The sequence below is a fragment of the Lygodium microphyllum genome, chromosome 13 (assembly GCF_053477565.2).
Source record: "Lygodium microphyllum isolate KBCC chromosome 13, Lygodium_microphyllum_v1.1.10, whole genome shotgun sequence".
Lineage (NCBI taxonomy): Eukaryota > Viridiplantae > Streptophyta > Polypodiopsida > Schizaeales > Lygodiaceae > Lygodium > Lygodium microphyllum.
This window is the reverse complement of record NC_141147.1, coordinates 66,225,064-66,245,231: the sequence shown is the minus strand read 5'-3', so window position 1 is coordinate 66,245,231 and position 20,168 is coordinate 66,225,064. Positions and strand designations below refer to the sequence as shown.

The 20,168-nt window shown below is 40.2% G+C and overlaps 1 long non-coding RNA gene across 1 annotated transcript; it reads left to right on the top strand.

The window, feature by feature from the left end:
- Positions 1-5,912: 5,912 nt before the first annotated feature.
- Positions 5,913-7,844, top strand: LOC148026721 (uncharacterized). Its single transcript, XR_015692778.1, has 3 exons — positions 5,913-7,362; positions 7,458-7,559; positions 7,657-7,844. It is a non-coding gene; the product is annotated as an uncharacterized LOC148026721 (long non-coding RNA).
- The last annotated feature ends 12,324 nt before the right edge of the window (positions 7,845-20,168 follow it).

Genomic DNA, 20,168 nt, shown 5'->3' with positions numbered 1-20,168 from the left:
GCTTGGGACATATTGATGAAAATTTATGGAACCATGACACATGCACGAAAGATCCAATTGAAACAGCAATTCAACAACATGTATATGAATGGCAAGAGTATCCAGGTGTATACCACGGAGATTAAGACCATAGCCGATCAACTTGGTACCATTGGCTCAAGTGTATCAGAAGATGATATGATTGTTGTTGCCTTGAATGGATTAGGGAAAGAGTACAAAGCCTTTGAGACATCCATTTTTGTTAGAGAAGAGCCCCCTACTTGGGAAGAGCTAGTTGCTTTGTTGCTGCATGAGGAGGTCAAGCTTGGTTTGAATACATGTTCCAGTGTATCTCAGAGTAGAGACACTGTGTTATACTCTAGCCAGCATGGCAGAGGATTTAGAGGTCGTGGTTCATTTCGAGGTCGTGGTGACACTCATAACGCTTATGGACAGTAGCAACAGTAGGGTAATTGGCATGGTGCAAATACAAAAGGCCAGCGTGGATCTGGCAAGTTTAGAGGCAGGGGGAGATCACCCTGAGGTAGAGGTGGTGGATCTGGTTCATGGAAGTGCAATATGAAGTAAATAAATGAAGGTGCCAATATATAGAGTTACAAATAATATAGCCCAATCCAAAATGGTGGGAGGAGACAATCACACATAGATAAAAGGATAATGGTGGTGAGGATATAGGAAGAGAAAGAGGATGAGGGGTGGAGAGGATAATGATACAAAGGGAAACTTAGGGGTAGTGGAATGGGGAGGACAAAGATAATGGAGGGATGGAGAAAGAGAGAAAATGAGGCAAATGATAGAAGAGGGTGAGGATATGATGAAATAGGGGGAAAAGAGGGCGATGGAGTTGAAAGATGGATGGAGGGATGAGGAAGAGGGAGAGGGAGATGGCATATGTGATGGAGTGGATAAAAATTGTGGTGAAGTGGAGAGGTCGGATGGGAGAATGGTGAAGAAAACAAAGATAATAGAGATAGTGAGAATAGTAGTAGAGTGGATTATGTGTGTCCCTTCCTTGAAGGCTCAAATGGGTCTTATTTTATAAGCACTTGAGTGGATTATATTATATGTTAACCCCAATTAATTAAGTATAATCTTGATTGATTAGCACTCCAAATTGAATGATGCACTAGGTGATATAAGACAATGTAGAGAGTCTTCCTTCATAATGCATTTTATTGTCTTGTGAGTATAATTCTTCATAGTTAAACTTCCCAAAATAATAAGAAAAGGGAAGGTAAAATACAAAGATTGAAAAATGTGAGGAAGAGTTGTGTATGTATATTACTAATATAATGCAATATTTCACAATATGACATGGATAGTTTTACAAGGCTTTAAGTAGAGAAAATGTGAAAAGGTATTACACTTCTTACAATGTACTCCATCCTCCAAAAGGAGAGGAAGCTTGCTTTGGAAAGAGATTCATGGAGGAAAAACCTTTGAAATATGAACTCAGAAGAGTCTCAAATTTCCATCATATCTTTCTTCTTTTGGTGGGCAAAGCTTGTTTCATACATGTACAATTTATAAAGCTTCAAATATTAAAATGGAGAATATTATAGTTAATAGGCTCAAAAAAGTGAGATGCATGAAATGAGGAGAATATAAGAGAGAAAAAAAACAAATTCTGATGTACGCACCACATTGGAGAGTTATTGGAGTATTTTAAAAAATACTCAAAGACATGTGTGTCCAATCTTGGACCCATGTCCTCCTTTTATTTTCAAAGATCATCACTCCAAGTGATTGACAACTTTCAAAATATTTTAGAAGTTATCCTCATATCTCCTTGTCCTCCATGTTGACTTTCTTATATGCTCAGCACCATTTTTTTAAATGTACGGAGACTTTTATGCACCACTTTGAGGTTTTATAAATGTCATGTGGCTCATCTCCAAATTAGTCCAAGCCTAATGCTATAATTATTATAGATAAATATTTCTAAGGACAATTACTTTTAGAGAGAATTTTCCTAACAAAAAAGTGGAGAACTCTTATGTAGTAGAAATGTGCAAACCTTTATAAACATTGGTTTCCTATATAAGGCGTAAACTATGCACCCATAAGCTATGTACACCTTTCATGATTCTAAGAAGAGATTTACATAGAAAAAATAAAAGGTTGTGAAATGTAGCCATCATATTTAGCCCACTCCTCGAGCTAGAGATATTCATACCTCTAGCATCATCTTCATATTTTTGTTTATATTGATAGATTCACAATGTCTTCTTCCTATGAAGACACACAATGTTGAAAGACCCTACAATGATATAGTTTCAAGCTCCAATCATTCACTTGAGTTTTATGCATCTTGTATGAGATGTCTTGTAACTAATAGTAGCTACCATTGGAGTACCTCTCTAGTATAACAAAATGTCATTTCCATTTGGCTTTAAACTTACCATCCTTCCTATTGTCAAACCTCTTATCATACCTAAGCATAAGAGACTCTTTCATTATCTCCTTATTTAAGAGCTTTTCCTTAAACTTATTTTTTATTTTCCATGCTTGGGTGACATAAAGTTGGATTGATTTTTCCTTGCCTAATTGCAATATCTTAAGGTCTAGAATGTATTGTTTGATATTCTCCTTTTTTTAATTTAGCACCCGCAAGCTAGATAGCTTTATCTAAGGACAAAGTAGGCTGATGGGTGTGACTTGAATAGTCTAAAGAAAAATCCGGAGGGGAAAAGGGCAAGGGCTCAGGGGGGAAAATTAAACCGGGAGGGGAAACAAGGGGGCTTAGGGAGGAAAATTTAAACCCGGGGGTAATAAGGACTTTTGGGGGATTAAAATACGGAAGGGGAAAAACAAGGCTTAGGGGGGGAATTAAACCCGGGAGGGGGGGGGGGGGGAAACAAGGGGCTTAGGGGGGGATTTAAAAACCCGAGAGGGGAGGGGGGGGGGGGGGGGGGAGGAAACAAGGGCTTAGGAAGCCCACCTTGGAACCTTCCAAGGGGCTTTCTGGAAGGTCACGTGGGGGGGGGGGGGGGGGGGGGGAAGGCTTCTGACGGCGTGATGGCCAGGTGGCAGGGCCTGCGAATGCAAGCGGCGTGCTGGGAGGCGGCTGCTGCGCCAGGCTCCCCAAGACGGAATGGCGGTTGTAGATGGCGATGTGGTGGAGACAGATGGCGACTCGTCTTCCTCCTCGGCTTGGAGTTATGGCGGCACGGCCCAGCCTCCCTCAATCTGGCATGCAGCACGGCAGCCTTACCTTCCTCACGGCTCCGCCTCCTCACGCTTTATATAGTGGAGGGAGGGGGATCTTCACTTCGTGCGTGTCAACACGCATGTCCTTCCTCCCTCCACAGGCTCCACCAAGGAGCCTAGTGTCTCATTCTATTCCCCTCTCCCTCTAGCTTGTCAGTCGGCTGGACGGATAAGGGGGGAATTAATTTTTAAATTTTTTTTCCAAAATTCCGATTAATTTTCTCCACGCGGAATTTTACATTCCCAAACTCACTAATGTTGTGTTCCTATCCATCTTCCAACTCCATCACCCTCTCTTCCCGCCACTTCATCATACCCTTACCCTATCCTACCCTTGCCCTCATCCTCTCTTATTCTCCATCCCTCCATTATCCCCTTCCTCCCCATTGCACTACCCCCTCCCCATCATCCTCTCCACATCCTCCTCCCTTCTCACATCATCACCAATATTATACCTCTACTTATGTGTACATCTTTTCCCTCCCCACCACTTTGGGTTGGGATGCATTAGTTGTTGTAACTCTAAATATTACAGTCTTAATTATTTGCTTCATATTGCACCACACATTCTCCTCTCTTTCTATTTTACATTATTATCTCTTGACTCATGTGTAAAAGAAGGTGTTCTAGTCCACTTTCAAATTAGCTAGTTTTGATATCTCTTTCACATCCCTTAATGTGAGAAGATTTAAAATATCTCATTTGTGTAGAGGCCACAAGTGCTCATTTTCTCCCTTATTAATTGGTGCCCCCCGTTGAGGACGTTTTACAAGAAACCTTTAATTTTCTCTTTGAGAGGTGAAAGTTTATATTTTCTTTCGAAGTTTTTATAAAAAATGGTGGTACAATAAATTAACCATTTAGATAGAATATGTTATTTGTACCTTCTCATTTCAATCAATTCACATTACCTTCACTCGAAAAATTTATTTTTAATAACATCTAGCTTTCATGTTTGGGCCACAAAGACTAGCTGAATTAATGCTTCAATGGAGCCATTTATCATTTTCATCATCAATTAACTATCAAAATTAATTTGATGTCATGATCTTCATCTTGCAATAGACTACTTTGTGAAAAAATAATCTTTATCCAATTTCTTCATGCTTTCTTACTTTGAACAATAATAATTTAGTAATCATGTCATTCCCAATTTTCTTTGGCCATCCAAGGGAGAATGCTACGGATTTCATGGATAGATTGAAAATGGCTTTCATTATCTTAGGAAGAGGTTATAAGGCCACAAAGCTTCATGGCCTACGTTTGGTTCTTAAAGAAGAGGCAAGGGTTTGGTATTGTGGCTTGGGTGATGAAAATAAAGCCACATGGGAGGTCCTTAAATTGTATATTTTCTCCGAGATGGTGGATTTGATGCTCTTGAAGATTTTTGGAGATAGCTCTTAAAAGTATACCTACATTCTCTCAAAGATTATGCTAATTATGAATGTAAGTTTGTGAGCATATAGGTAAGATGGTTCGCTACTACCCTACCCAATGGTGAGAACGTCCCTAATTTTCTTAATAAAGAAAGTTTTATGATGAATTTTTTACTCTTCTCCAAGAGAATGTCAAAAGTAAATTATTGTATACATTTGACAAGGCAATGGAAGTGGCGAGAGCTAAGGATAATAAATTGAGATTTCAAGCTCAAGTGTCAAAGATGGAGTACTTGCAATTACAACCCATACCTTCCCAACCCATGGTTGCCCAACCATCACCACCATCTACTATTCCCACAAAGTCTTACATGGGGGATATTAATTAAGTTTATGTCAATGCAATGGTTGCATGGAGCTTTGACCGCAGCATCTTGCGAAGGGGCAAAAGTCTCAACTGAGTAGTGGGAATTTTGGAGGGGATGTAGTCCAAAGATGATGACATGTTTAGGGCTTGTCGTATCTATATTTTATATACGATAACTAATTGAGTGTTTCAATGTATAGTACAAAATATATAGTGCAGCATGGTCGTGCGGACAACATTTCTGCATGGAGTATATTGAAAAAATGTGTTCCACAACAGATTGTAGTATCATGGAAAGGTTCGAGCAAGAGAGCCGATGATGAGCAATGGATCCAAATACGGTTATAGATGAGATTGAGTATTTTGGGAATTTGCAAAGTATTGTCACAGTGGATTACCATAGCTTCTTCATGATCCTATTCGATGTGCAGTGATTCAAAATGGTACTTGAAGGAGCTGAAGCAAGAGTTCGACGAGGTCCATCTAGATTTCTTGAAATAGATTCCGAAAAAAAATGGAGAGATTTGTGCAACACATTTGTATTGCTGGCCCATTGTGAACAGGTGCATGAACTCATGTGTTTTTTAATTGTATTATGATATGATACATGTCACAATAGTTAAATATCTCTTATACCTGATTGTGAACATGTAATTTTCTATCCAAATCCTTGACCACCTTGATGGTGGTATGTTATACCTTCAGCTCCCTGAAGTGCAATAGTATATGATTAAAGTGATGTTTTGAGCATAGATGAGGACAATATGCAAATAGAGGGGTTGATATTACAAGGGGTGAAGGCCACCTAAAGCTTGGAGCATGTAGAGGAGCCATTATCGGGTAACAATGATGGAAATACAAGATTCCAAGATTTCTTTGAGAACGAGGTCAACTCATCCTTTTGTGGTGACATGTCTATCGACCTTCCATTGTATGCAGAGTTGTGTCAGGAGATTGACATGGGACCATAGGGTACTTCATACTTGGAGCATCCACCTACTCAATTTATTGACGAATCACTTATAAGTAAAGATTGATATTACCGTACTTTGTATGATTTACATTGATTATGCTAACATCATTTTTTGTATGTGCAGGTGACCTTTGTGGATATTTAGATCATCAAGATGAGTCAAGGGATGAGCAACGAGGAGCTAGAGGAGATCTTCACACGTATGTCTCGAGATCATATGGCGAGATTCAGAGATATGGCAGACCAAGAGCTGTCTTGGACACCGTCAGGCGGCTCTATTAGATCTACTTTGGCGCGCTTTGATGCTTCAGTTTCTAGCAAATGAGGTTGATGCTCTCGACTTGGGCTAGACGGAGGGAGTGGTTCAGGGGGATGCTGTAGAGATCCAGATGCAGTGAGCCCACGGTCGGCTCGGGATACAGGTGCTACTCCTCGCTCTTGTGGCAGTTCGAGAGAGCGTGGCTCAGGTGGTTGCTGTGGAGGTATGGACGCAGTGTCTCCATCTCATCCTTCTACTGGAGTTGCGTCACCTCCGGGAATTCTCACTTGTGGGGACGTCTTGGGGGGGTCACTCATGAATATAAGTATATATAACGTAAGTTCAAAATAAGGGGTTTTTAAAACACCATTTTTATACATTTTTTACATACAAAAGGGTGTCATATAAAGCGGTTACTTATAGATTGAATAGAAAAGGGTTGTGTTTTATTCAAGAAAAATTCACAGATTAGGATATTTATAAATAGGCCATGAATGCATGTTATATAGAGAATATATATATAGTGAACCCCCCAAGGGAGACGTCTACTCCAGTCACTCTGTCTTTTGTTCAGTCGTCCATAGGTGGCACCCCTATGGGTGCTACTTCGATAGATACTAACCCGATAGGTACACTAGATGTATAGGGGTCTCTTGGATATGCCCAAGAGCATGGTCGTAGGTGGGAGAGGACTCATCTTAGGCACATCCTAGAGGGGTATGCCTACCTTGTAGATGATAGGTCAGGAGCCATCATCATGAATGATGAGGGGAGGAGGGTGATGGCTCGCATGAGAGAGTTGTGCCAACAAGTTTTTTGGCACAACGTCTTGGATCATTGGAAGAACATACCAGAGGGGAGCAAGGACTACATACTAGCATCCTTGCATGAGGAGTTTCTGGTACCAACCACATCAGATAGGTTTTCTACGGGCTAGATGATGGAGTGCATGCGTGCATATATGTCACAGGGATGATCAGACGCATGCAAGGCACTCAAGAGTGGGGCTTCAAAGCCTCAATGGCTAGACACGGGAAATTGGCGCCAACTCAGGGAGGAGCCTATAGATCCTTCAGGACGTTGGAGACAACAGCGTGAGGTGGCGAGGGTACAACTAGAGGCTGGAGTGGTCCATGATCTTGGGAGTGGCAGCCACATGACATATCTGGAGGACTTTGTAAGTTTTTCTTTTGTTTCACTTGCTTTTTTTTTTGCAATATCATTTGTACTGACAATCGCGTTTCTAACAGTTGTATTTTGTTTTCTTTGCAGCACTCCATCACAAATCGCGATTCCACCGGTCTTGAGACTCGATATGTAGAGAGGCACGGTCTCACTGCATTGATCGAACAATTGTATGGATACAATGGCCCTGTAAGTCACTCATCTTTCTTGTCTATAGTTACTATGTTTAATTAGAATGCATTATTGTATGGTGGACTGATGTATAGTTGTTTCTTTTTTTGCAAAGTCTGTTCAATGCTCCTTGCAGCGCGATGAGGTTTTGGATGGCGAGGATCTATGGCTCGCCCTTGGATCCCTGGAGCTCACATATCCTTCTTTTTTGGTCTTGTGATATGTGTAGACATTTTCTATGTAGTAGTAGTATCTTGCCATGATTGTACCGGTCGCTTTCATTATGCGATCATATATTTATTTTATGTATCAGTGTTATGATTCAAGTACACTTTGCCTTTATTTACACGAGCATTGTACACATTATTGGAACTATTTTGTATGGCCCAAATAAAGTACATCTTGCTATATGATACCTTGCAGACTTCCATTTTCTTGCATAAATTCATTCACTCACTTTTTAAATCTTTTTGTGCAAGTGCTCTCATAGTTGAGCTTTGTGTTCTTAGTCTTATCAAACAAGCCGGTGTCCACACACTCCCATGCCCTTAAAAAATCCAAGTCATCATCATGGCCTCATATGGTATCCCGTAAGGAAGAAATAGCCATGAGATAAAAGATATGGAGGGAAGTAGAGGGAGTGAAGGAGGAATAGTGGGAAAAAGGTAAAAGATAAGGAAGGAGAAGACGGTGGAATTCCAAGAAGAAAAAGGAAAAGGCGATTTCACATTCGAACTACGATGCCGCCAAAGAAAGTCCAAGGTGTAGCTGCGGGAGAGTCATCTCCCGGTATCCATGTGGATATCTCACCTCAAAGCCAGGTTTTTCTTCTTGGTGTTAATTCGTTTTTAAGTCAATCATGCAAAGAAAAATTGTTAAGGAAAGATATATTTGTTCGAGTTATTTTTAACGAAGGAGTTAGCTTATGAATGACAATGTATACAAATTAGCTTTCTTCAAATTGCATTAAGCATTATAGAATTATAGGCAAGATTAACCATTTACTATAGTAATATATTCCTAAAGTGTAGAAATTATATCTTGCACCATTAGTCTTATTCCTTTCGCAAAGAATCATGGTAAAATGACTAAATTCATGAAAGGTTTCTTTCGATGCTCAAATTACTAGGGAGTTATCTTTGCTAGTTGCACATCTTAGCAAGGCAACTGTTGTTATTTGGCATGAGTTCATCTTTAAAGAAAATGGAAGTTAAATGTTAGGAATTAACAAGTATATAAATTAGATATACGAACTCATTTGGAAAGAAAATGTAATGGGAAATTGATGGATGACACTCTATTAACACTTTTCCCCTGCTATATGAGGACTTGGAACTAATAAAGTGTGTATACACCAATTTCTCAGCTAGGCCTTTGTCCCAAGGAGTATCGTCGCTCTTTGTATCATCATGGCATTATGCTATATGCCAAATTAAACTGTATTGATTGGGAAAGTTAATTGTCACAAAGATAGTAAAACTGTGACAAGTCGAGTAAGATTACCTTCCAAAAGCTAACCGAACCAATCTTTCCAAAAGCTAACCGAACCAATCTAAACATAGAAACATTCATACCCTAAACACTTGACTACTTTCCTTACCGTAAGGACAATAATTTCATAAAGATAAGAAACTAGGGTTTGTCCCTAAATGAAGAAACCCTAGGCCTGACATACGTCAGCTTAAGGAATCTAAACAGATTATTCCATCGCAGGACTTGCGCAACATGTATGAAATCATTTTGTGATTGATTCACAAGGAGAAAAGGGAAAAACCCTCATCAAGGACGGCAGATCCTTACGCAAGTTATCTTGCAAAAAGACGTATTTTGGGGTATCCTTCTAAATAAGGAAAGTTGTAAACCAGAAACTAGCATATCTAAGGTACCTTAGGGTTAACCAAGTTGGGTATGCCCTACACCGGAATGTAAGAGATCTTGCCAAGTTACAAGACACCTTGGGAACGAGTGCTGATACACTCAAAAAGGAAAGAACAATTCCTTAGCAGTTTGCCATACAACTGGGTTGATTAATGGAAATGTTTGTGCTTGCTAGAGATTTTAGGGCTCTGTTTGAATTATGAATTACAAATTAAATAAGTACCTATACTTCAGGTTAAAGACCTGAAGGGAGAGGCAGCTTCAGTTACCCCCGTCTGCCTGCCTGACCCTAACCAAGGGGGCTGTTTGACCGCGCTGGGAACGTGGACTGAACCCGCCGCGAGAGGTCTCTCCGTTGAGTTCTACTTGGAGCAGGAGGACGCTTGGGTACCAGGGGGGGCTCTGGCCATAAATCCCTCGCCTTCCAGGTCCTGCACAAGAGGCTAACGTGACTCGAGATTGGATCTCGAGGCCCGCATACTAGTTGACGGCGGGCGGAAGCTTGGAATAGTGATCCCTGGAGATTACTGGTTAGCCTTCGGGTGAATTATGGAAAAGCCTATGGGCGGAACTCCTTGTATTTCAAAGATAAAATGATGAAACATTAAAAGAACTTGCTTGATGTTTTTTTGTGTCTCGTGATAAGATTACGTGAAGGAACCAGTGCTTAACAAGGTTAATTAAAGAAGCTAATTGTTATATGTCAAATTAATGTGTTAGATAATTACATAACTAAAACAAACCGAGGAAAGTGCTGTTGAGAACTCGAGCTCCACTCGAGATACGCCAGGGTGACCGTTGTGTATTTATGTCATCGACTTGTCAGTTGCAGACGCGGTTGGTACACCGCCCATGAATAATAGCTACATGATAGCTATCCTTATCTACTCTAGTTCGTGGCTCAGTTAGTATACCACCTTAGTTAGTTGAGTTTGGTTTGAGACCCATATATAGGGTTCTTCTATTTCTTTGTACTAGAGTTCTTTTTGGCTTACACAACTAAGAAGAGGAAAACTGTTTTCAGCCTCCACCCTTGTGTGTCTTCCCCCATTGTGCAAGCAAGAAAGCTTCAAGCGAGACTCCTTCATTCTCTCCCACAATCTTGACATGGTATCAGAGCCTTGTTCGTGGTAAGGAGCTCAAGAAAGCAAGCCAAGCTCGCAGTGTTCTGGTAAGAGGAGCAGTGTTGCTTTCCTTTTCTGTTTTGGGAGCAGATCTCTGCAGGTAGCACAGCTGGAAAGTGCAGGAGTGCATTGTCTCAGGTTGAGACGTCCTTCGCGGTGAAGCAAGAGGGCAGTATTTGCTGCAGGAGAGGGCTTTACCCCTTGGCGACCTTGTTTTTTTGATTTGAGGCCATTTCGGGGCCTGTTTTGGAGGCGGAAGTTTTCTGCACGCACTCAGGAAAAGGCCCAGTTTTATGCTGTGCAGCCACTGTTCTACAGGTCGATAAATAGTTACTATAAAAATTGTATTGTATGCTTGTGCGCAGAGACATTGGGAGTTACAGAATCATCCCTGTTGCCTGTTGATGCAAAATCGTCACTAGAAAGTGACTGTGTGGTCAAATACCACTTTCGCCAGTTTTGCAGATTTTCCCTTGTGAGGGTGAAGCTGTGGTTTTTTCAGTGACAGAATTTTTTGCAGTGTTCTGTAATGGCATCTGATTCTCTTTCACAGATTGTCACTGAAAAGCTTGACAAGAACAACTTCCAAGCATGGAAGTTTAGAATGACGAATTTTCTTATGGGAAAAGGATATTGGGAATTTGTTGCAGGAAATGAAGAAGAACCAGTTCTTCCTGATGTTCCCAATCAACAGCAAATGCAGGCATTTAAAGCATGGCATGAGAGAGCCAGGAAAGTTATGTATTGGCTGTCTATCAGCATTTCAGACTCTATGATTGTGCATATTCAGGATGCAAGTACGCCAAAGGAGGCATGGGATACTTTGTAAAAAATGTATAGCACAAATACGCAAGCCAGGAAAATGCATCTCAAGCAAGAGTTGCACAATGTGCAAATAGAAAATATGAGCATCAACGACTACCACATGAAGGTGAAGAAGATTGCAGATGCACTTGCTTCCATTGGGTCACCAGTGGAAGATGATGATTTAGTTTCTGTGACCTTGAATGGTTTAGGAAAGGATTATGCTCAGTTTCGGACATCCATTTCAGTTCGTGAAAGATTTCCTGATTTTGAGGAGCTGATTGCTCTTCTAATTTCTGAGGAGCAAAGAAATGGTCGTGCATCTTCTTTAGGAGGAACTTCAAAAGAAGCTGTCTTCTACTCAAATGCTGGAAGAGGTAGAGGCAGAGGTAGAGGAGGCCGATATGGAGGCCGTGGTAGAAATCAGAATATGCAGCAAACTCAAGAAAACCAGTCCTATGGAGGAGGACGTGGTAACTCTAGAGGCAGGGGGAGCCAAAGAGGTCGTGGTGGATGGCAAAGAGGCCAAAATGCAAACAATAATGTTGAATGCTACTATTGTGGTAAAATGGGTCATATGGCTAAAGATTGCTATAAAAAGCAGAATGACATCATGAATGGAAAACTGCAACAAGGAAATTATGCATCCTCTAGTAGACAGGGTGATGACAGAAATGAGCATCTGTTTATGGTGCAGCACATGAACAATTCTGTGACAAGTGCAGAAGAAAGCAACGATGTATGGTATGTTGACTCAGGTGCATCAAACCATATGACAGGTCATGCAGAATGGATGGAGGATGTAAGAAAAATGGAAAAACCAGGATTTGTGGAGACTGGTGATGATACTGCACATCCTATTGTACAGATTGGAAAAATTCCTTTGTCTATGCAGGATGGGAAAAAGAAATACCTGTCCAATGTATTTCATGTCTCGAATATCACCAAGAATCTGGTTTCTGTTGGTCAAATGGTTGAGCAGGGCTTGCAGGTCAGATTTAATCCTCATGGATGCTTTGTTGAGGATATGAAAAATAAAGGTCGCTTGATAGCAAAAGGAAAGAAGAAGGGCAGAATGTTTACATTGGATGCAGACATGTCTGAATTGAGTGCAGCAATGTTTGCACATGGGACCGGTGTAGTTGCAGATATTGATATCTGGCATAAACGCATTGGTCATGTTAATGTACAGCGACTTAAATCAATGCAGGCCCAAAATATTGTTGCAGGTTTGCCAAAATTCAAGGTTGTAGAAATGCATAAGGTATGTGAAGCCTGTCAGTTTGGAAAATAGGCAAGGAAACCATTTCCTAGACATGTTCAAGAGAGTAAGAAGCCATTGGAATTAATCCACTCTGATGTGTGGACAACTAAAGCTGCATCTCTTGGAGGCTGTCATTATTTTGTCAGTTTTATTGATGACTATAGCAGAAAAATTTGGGTGTATTTTATGAAAAAGAAAAGTGAAGTTTTTGGGCATTTCAAAACTCTTAAAGCTATGGTTGAAAAAGAAATAGGCTTGCAGATAAAATGCCTAAGGTCAGATGGAGGGGGAGAGTACCTCTCAAATGAGTTTGCAAGGTTCCTGCAGGAGCATGGCATAAAGCAGCAATATTCATGCAGTTATACCCCACAACAAAATGGAATTGCAGAAAGAAAAAATAGGCATATTGGAGAGGTATCTCGTGCCATGCTCAATGAAAAAGACTTGCTAGTTTTTTATTGGGCTGAAGCAGTTGCTACAGCAGTCTACATAATGAACAGGACTCCCACTGCAGCAATACGTGGAATGACTCCAGAGGAGAGGTATACTGGTAGGAAACCATATATTTCTCATTTGAAAATTTTTGGTTGCATTGCCTATATACATGTGCCAGATGAGTTGAGATCCAAGTTGGATCCAAAAGCTGAGAAGTGCATCTTTATTGGTTACTCTCTACAGCAAAAAGGGTATAGATGCTATAACCCTTCTACTCGTAAGTTTACAGTGAGCAGAGATGTTGTTTTTGATGAGATGAGTAGCTGGTATAAACTAGTAAATGTGATTGATGATGTAGATGCACAAAATGGTAATGCTGCACAAAATTCACAGCAGCAGTCACAAAATATTAGTGGACTTGGAGCGTCCTCTAGTAGTGGTTCACATTCTTCGCCATGGACAGGCAGATTGAGATCAGGAGAATCTTCTCAAAGTAATGCAGATAGTGGTATGCAGGTATCATGAAAAGGAAAAGAGAAGGTTGATCAGCCCATGTTTGATGTGAATGCAGGTCACTCTTATGTGGATGGTGAATCCAGTGGCTCAGAACAGAGCATTGATGATGAGTTGGGTATTCCTTCTATTGTTACACCTGGAGTAAGAAAGACCAGGGATGTTTTGAGAGCACCTGGGAGTGAACCTACTTTGCGCAGGTCTACGAGAGCTAGGTATCCAGTGGATAGGCTAAAATATGATGGATTTACAGCCATTCACTATGCATATATGGTTAAAGTGATACAGGAACCAGAACCCACTTCTTTTGAGGAAGCCATGGGAAAAGAAAAATGGGAGAAAGCCATGGATGAAGAAATGGATGCCTTGGAAGCAAATGCTACATGGGAATTGGTACCTTTGCCTAAAGGTAAAAATGCAATTGGCTGTAAGTGGGTTTATAAGGTGAAGCACAATGCAGATGGTTCTATGAATAGATACAAGGCAAGATTAGTAGTCAAGGGGTATGCACAAATATATGGCATTGACTATGAAGAAACATTCAGTCCGGTTGCAAGGATGGCAACCGTAAGAGCAGTCATTGCTATGGCTGCATCAAAGGGATGGTCTTTACATCAGATGGATGTAAAGAATGCCTTCTTGCATGGTGATTTGCAAGAAGAGGTCTATATGGAGTAGCCACCAGGTTATGTGCATGCTGTTCACCCTGAGTTTGTTTGCAGGTTGAAGAAAGCCTTGTATGGCTTGAAGCAAGCACCTAGAGTATGGTCTGACAAGATAGGACAATATCTTGTCACTATTGGCTTTCAGATTTCCAAGGCAGATTTCTCACTTTATGTGAGAAAAACAGAGAAAGGTATTATGCTACTTGTCATTTATGTTGATGATTTGATTATGACAGGTGACAGTGATGAAGATATCCTTCATGTGAAAATGCTATTGAAGCATAAGTTTGAGATCAAGGATTTGGGAGAGCTGCGTTATTTCTTGGGCATTGAGGTGATTAGATCACCAAGTGGGATATAGCTCTTGCAGAGGCAGTATGGATTGGACATGCTGTCCAAATATGGGATGACAGGCTGTAAGCCTATTTCAGTTCCTTTGGAGCAGAATATGAAGCTGAGCACAGATGCAGGTGAGCTTCTAGAATACCCTACTATGTACAGACGCATAGTAGGAAGTTTGATTTATATGACTATTACCAGGCTAGATTTGAGCTATGCTGTTGGATTGGTAAGTCAGTTTATGCAGGCTCCAAGAAAACCACATTTGGATGCGGCTAGACGCATACTCAGGTATGTGAAGTCCACATTGCAGTATGGACTATTTTATGAGACTAGGGTTCAGATACAGTTGCATGGATACACTGATGCTGATTGGGCTGGTAGTATTTCTGATAGACGATCTACTAGTGGATATGTGTTCTCTTTTGGGAGTGCTGCAGTCACTTGGAGCAGCAAGAAACAGCCTACAGTTGCCTTGTCGAGCACAGAGGCTGAGTACAGGGGTGTAGCAATGGCTGCATGTGAGGTAGCTTGGTTGCATAAGCTACTTTATAATATGCATCAGTCTACAGATGGACCAATTGTCATTTATTGTGACAACATTAGTAGTATACACTTGGCAAATAACCCAGTCTATCATGCTAGAACAAAGCACATTGAGGTGCATTATCACTATGTGTGAGAGAGGGTTTTACTAGGTCTTATTGATCTAGTTTATGTCAGCACAGAGGATCAGGTAGCTGACATATTCATGAAAGCATTGGGCGCAGAGAAGCTGCGCAAGTTCAAAGACCTGCTTGGTGTGCAGGAATTGGGATTGAGCTCGAGGGGGAGTGTTGAGATATCGAGCTCCACTCGTGATACGCCAGGGTGACCGTTGTGTATTTATGTCATCGACTTGTCAGTTGCAGACGCGGTTGGTACACCGCCCATGAATAATAGCTACATGATAGCTATCCTTATCTACTCTAGTTCGTGGCTCAGTTAGTATGCCACCTTAGTTAGTTGAGTTTGGTTTGAGACCCATATATAGGGTTCTTCTATTTCTTTGTACTAGAGCTCTTTTTGGCTTACACAACTAAGAAGAGGAAAACTGTTTTCAGCCTCCACCCTTGTGTGTCTTCCCCCATTGTGCAAGCAAGAAAGCTTCAAGCGAGACTCCTTCCTTCTCTCCCACAATCTTGACAAGTGCGGAGGATGGGCCATGGGTCCGTCCTACGGTTGGGTGGTCCCGGTTAGCCGAGAAATTTTCTCAAAAATCTCGAAGAACAGCGGAATGATCATCATCATCAAAAAGGAATAACGAGAACGATGACCTAGAGTTACGTCTTACCCGATCTACGCTGTTTTAGGAGAACGGAATGGGACTATGCCTTATGGCAGAGAATTTGAGCTTTGCATCCCTCTTGTTTCCCATTCTCCTTGAACCAAGTGCAGCGTGAATCCGCTTCGGACTTGGCGTTTCTACGTAAAGTAGTTCGCTCGGGTCTGACGCTAGTGTTAGCCAATGACCCATTAGGAAAACCCTAATTCCGATCGATCTTAAGTGGGAACGACCAGGATACTTCCTCTACGTGGCAAACGCGGGAAGAACTAGATCGCAAAACTCGTAACATTCCATGGGAGTGTCGGGTGGAGCTTTCTAGACATCCTTTCCGATGGACTGCTAAGACGTGTCCTGGATGATACTAGGGGACACGTTACAGGGAATCTTCCAATTCCCATTTTTTGAATACTAAAAATGTGGCACCCGGATAACGTGCCTATAAGTTTTTCAAAACCGTATGATATGACCTATTATTGGAAAGCACTTGAAAAATTGAATCTATTGAGCTATAGAGCGATCAATTTGGAGTTATAGTGTTCAAGTTATGACAAATCAAAAGATTTGACCACGTGTCCCAAACTTATAGAAAATTCCCATATTCTCCAATATCGCGTTTAGGGGGGTAAGGGAGAGGGAGATGATATGTGTGATGAAGTGAGGAAGAAGATTGGTGGAGTGGAAAGGGATGGAAAATTTATGAAGGAGAGAAAACAAATAGAGATTGTGAGAATGGTGGTAGAGCGAGGATGTGTGCCCCCCTTGAAGGCTCAAAGGAGTCTCCTTGTATGGGATATTATGAAGGTATCTGAGCGAAGAGAAGAGGAGAGAGAATGATGTAGGAAAGAGAGAACATGAATGTAGAGGGGAGAGAAATTAAAAACAGAGACAGAAAGATACGAAAAGAAGAGAGAGATGGTTCGTAACCATGAAAGGGTAGGAGCTAGAGTGAAGGAAAAACAAGTTGTATTATTATGTAAAAAATGATAACTTGTACATATATCATTTGTCACTTTATATGCTCCTAATTCAGCACTTTACATTCCATCCCCATTCAAATTTTTTTGTCATCAACAAAAAAAAATGGGACTTATTATAAACTTTCAAGTGGTGGAAAGGGACTAAGGACTCTGCATGGATTGAAAATAAATTGGCCTAATCTTCGAGGATTCATGAAATAAGTACAATTAGAGGGCTGAAAATTAAGTAGAAAGTATGAATATCCATTTCAAGAAAATATAAAAATGAAATACTGGATCAAGATGTTGTCATTAAGTGTTCCTCTTAGATAGATACACTGTGATGTCCATTGCATATCTTGTTGTACTAAATCCATAGTAACTTTTGATTAGCTCATGCAAATTAGACATGTGATATCTCCAGAAAAAGCTCTTTTGAAGTACTTTCACCCCATAGCTCAAGCATCTCTAACATTATTTTAGCAATAAATGTGCTCCAAAATAGAGATCTATTTGTTGAGATATTGGCAACCACACTTAGCTTAGCCTTTTTGTATGGAGTAGTGTAGGCTAAGGATTCAAAATCCCATATATACAGTGGTGGAAAGTGCAGCCTAGTCTATTCCTATAAAACATTGTACTTGCTCTCATTTTGAATGAAATTTCATAGTACTTTTGTACTTCCAACACAGTGTATGTGTCATTGTCAGTCCACTACACAAGATTATGTTTATGAGTCCAAGCTTCCATCTTGGAACCTAATTCACTTGTGTGACATTTTGGCTTGATATTTGTTACCTCATGAGCTCTACCTACCTCTCTTGGAGTAGCCATATCTCTTCAACCAGGCCATATCTCTTCGAGCTTTCTTCTCAAGAGTTGTTCCTTGGGTCAATGCACATCTTTTTAGCCCAAAATTGCCTAACATTGTGCAACATACATCCCAAAATTGTTGAAAAATATAGATTTGGTGCAAATGTAAAGTCTCTTAACTCAACTAACAAGAATTGATCTCAAGATGGATGAAGATATTTGTATTGGTGTGTTGTTAAAAAGCATGCATCTTGACTATAATAATGTGTCAACTACATTGATCAACATGCCTAGTCCTAAACTGGTTGACATTAAGGCCTCCTTACTAGAAGAAGAAAATATGGTAAAATTCAAAAAAGAACTAAGCACCTCTAAAGATAAACAAATGTTATATGTAGGTACTAGGTACAAAGGCAAGAAAGATCAACTGCTATGTGAATTCTACAAAAGGATTGGGCACATGGAGAAATTATACCAGAAAGATGTCCCAAAAGGTCAATCTAGTTGGTGTTAAAGAAAAAAACGTCCACCAAGAGAAGGACAAACCTCATGACTCCTTTTATTTTGATAAACTTTTTTAGCCTTGTATTGCCTAGCCCTAATGATTTTGACATAAGCTTGTAAACTCCTCATGTAACCTTGTACTACAGTCTCTGTACACTTTGTGAGGCTCGTATTATAGCCTCTGGATGTCCACAATGTCTTTGGTACCCACACTTAGCCTTTTCTATGACAACCTCTAGTGTTTACCATGTTTGTGGTGTCCCCACACTTTTTAGGTGGTTACTCACTAAAACCTAGACTACACACTTTGTACTTTGTTGGTTGGGATTGAGGAGGGTTGTCGAGATATTGGCAATCACACTCAACTTAGCCTCTTTGTATGGAGCAGTGGGATCCGATATGCACAGTGGTGGAAAGTGTAGCCTAGTCTATTCCTATAAGCATTGTACTTGCTCTCATTTTGAATGTAATGTCATAATACTTTTGTACTTCTAGCAATGTGTTTGTGACATTGTCAATCCACTATAGAAGATTGTGTTTATGAGTCCAAGCTTCCATCTTGGAACCTAATTCACTTGTGTGACATTTGGTCTTGATGTTTGTTATCTCACGATCTCACTCTTCCTCTTTCAACCTCCATAGCCATGCTCTAGATCTGACATTTTATACATTGTTCTGCAATGAAACAAAGGCCACTAGTTAGAATAATATTATCTCAAAATTCTTGAGGATAAGGACATCATTTCTAAAGTAATGCTGGTTCATGCATAGAGTTAAATCTAGCCCTTCGCCTCTTGATTAAAAAAAAAAGGGTGATATCCCATCTATGCATTAAAGTCATGACCACCAAAGCATAGGTATTATCATTTATGAAATAATATGCATGTACTTGTGAATCCACAAAAGCATAGGCAATTGAGTTAAATAGAAGCCCATGGTCATGGTCTTCCTCATCAGAAACCTCATAGGCTACAACTTTAAACCCTTTATCTTCCTCTTGATCAATATGAAAATTTTCTTCAACATGACTATCTTCATCGTCTTTTTGTGAATATTCAAGTACCAAGAATATTCTTGCATTATTTTCTTTGCATATGTCTTTGTGATTGGACTACATTGGTTTAGGATATCTATAACATAACCCTTGAGTATAAAATTCTCTAATCTAATCATTGGTTAAATATTGAGTTTTACTAGCTCTAGACACAAATTTTTCCACTTGCATCAATGATTACCTCAAATGGTTGAGTAAAGTTAGAGAGTTTTAATATAGGTGTAGTGGTTACATCTTCTTTAAGCTTATCAAAGCTTTCTTGATGCTCATTGGTCCAAATGATTATTGTATTTTTCTTCAAAAGATTTATCAAGGGTGCAGCAATGAGGGAATAATCCTTGATGAAGATTCAGTACCATCATGTTAGTCCAAAAAATCCTCAGATTTCTTTTACTGTCTTAGGTATTTGCCATTCTAGGATGTCCTTCACTTTGCTAGGGTCTATTGAGATTCCATTAGCAAGAGCAATGTATCCAAGATATTCAATCCTGTCAATGAGAAATATGCATTTACTCATCTTGGCATAGAGCTGATCTTCAGAGAGTGTTGCCCTAGCAATCTTTAAGTGACCTTCATGTTCCTCTATTGATTTGGAGTATACTAGTATATCGTCAAAGAATACTAGCATAAAACCATCTAGATATGGTCGAAATATGTCTTGCATAAGATGGTTAAATGTAGCTGGGGCATTAGTCAATCTGAATGACATAACTAAAAATTCATAATGACCATATCTAGTGCTGAAGGCATTTTTTGGGATATCTTGTTCCTTGATTCAAATTTGATAGTATCGGGACATTAGATACATCTTGGAAAGAACCTTGGCTCTGTATAGGAGGCGATCTAAAAGTTCATCTATCCTGGGTATGGGGTACTTGTTTTTTACCGTAACGTGATTTAGTCCTTTGAAATCAATGTAGAGTCTAAGTGTTTCATCCTTATTTTTCTAGA